The sequence below is a fragment of the Palaemon carinicauda genome, chromosome 15 (genome assembly GCF_036898095.1).
Source record: "Palaemon carinicauda isolate YSFRI2023 chromosome 15, ASM3689809v2, whole genome shotgun sequence".
Taxonomy (NCBI): Eukaryota; Metazoa; Arthropoda; class Malacostraca; order Decapoda; family Palaemonidae; genus Palaemon; species Palaemon carinicauda.
The window spans coordinates 61,554,853-61,556,514 of NC_090739.1; positions in this window are offsets into that span (position 1 = coordinate 61,554,853).

Below are 1,662 nucleotides of genomic sequence, written 5' to 3' on the forward strand. Positions count from 1 at the left end.
CATACTGCCCATTTAAAAAGAAAAAAAAATTGGGTATTTGAAACATGATAGACCATTTTGAAATTAACGCTTTGCATCAGAATAAACCACCTAAGATAAGATAAATATATATTAATTATACTGTCTGAATGAATGCATTTCATTGAAAGGAATATTTTTGACAAAATTGCAAGCAAATTAGTCTGACAATCCAGCAATTAATAAACGTCACAACAGTAACTTATTTTAGAAACTGTTAGTTATATATCTAATGACAGGGTCTTAAATAGTTATTACTGAGCTCTACCAATTGTACGCAGAAAACTATGCCTTCCAAAGGGTAATTCCATCAATCTCACTATTCACTCAGTACACGACGTCCGAGGCAGCCAATGTGAATTCGCCGCCTCTCTGCCTAAGCCAGAATTACCATATATCAAGACATAGCTATCATCGTCGAGGACTGGGTTTTAGTTTCTGAGAGAGCTATGCCTCCAACAGCAACCGCCCCTCAACACCCCCCCCCCCCCCAACACCCCCATCCCTTGCCACTGAAAAATAAGTTTAACTGGTGGCAGCCAGACGGTCTGTCCCTCGGCAGCATATACGGGTCTTTATATAGGAAAAATTGACTAGGCCCCTGCATTGCAGGAGCTTCCCTTTTTCAGGAAAGAGCTCTAGGAGCAGAGCCGCCTGAACAACCCGTGGGAGCGTGGCATATTGCTAAAGAGCCCCACCTAGAGAGCAAACTCTAGGCTGCTGACCGAGAACAGACTAGCTCTGACCTGCCACCTTTCAAATAGCAACATCTGAACCAGATATGAATACCCAACAACAGTCCCAGTTAAGTAAAGTAATAAAAAAAAAAAAACATAATTTGATCAGAGCATCCCCACCTTCTGGCTGCCAACGCAAGAGCCCGCGTCCAGCATAAGGCTGTGCAATCTATCAAGCAAGCAAGCAATCGTTTCCACTACTCAGCCTGGGGAAAGGAGACAGTACTCCCCAAACGCGTAGCTTGTTCACTGTATTCTTTTGCCCGACTTGTAAATTTTACATAACTTGTAAACTTTACATTAAAACCTTGATTCGTCAATTATGCTTGAATTTGACTTCCCAATTACTGGCTATATGCAGTAATCTTGAAAAGAAGATAATAAGAGCTATTGCGAACACAATATAAGATCAATGCAACTGAGGCAGCCATTATTTTAAACAAAACTTGACTGAAAGAGGGTCTTGTACCCCCATATTATTGTTATTATTATTATTATTATTATTATTATTAATGCTGTTGTTGTTAATGTCATCATCATCATTGTCATTGTTAGTGTCATTGTCATTGTCATTATCATTATCATTATCATTATCTTTAGTATTAGTATTAGCATTATATAAGCTACAAAACAAGTTGGGGAAACAAGATGCTATAAGAGCAAGGATTCCAATGAGGAAATATAACCCAGTGAGGAAAGCAAATAAGGAAATAGATAAACTACAAGAGAAGTAATGAAAAATTAATATAATATATTTCAAGAACAGTAACAATGTTAAAATAGATCTTTCATATATAAACTATAAAGAGAGACTTGTGTCAGCCTGCTCAACCTAAAAAACATTTGCTGCAAGTTTGAACTTCATAGATGTGGCTATAGCAAACCATTTCATATCTGATAATTCCTT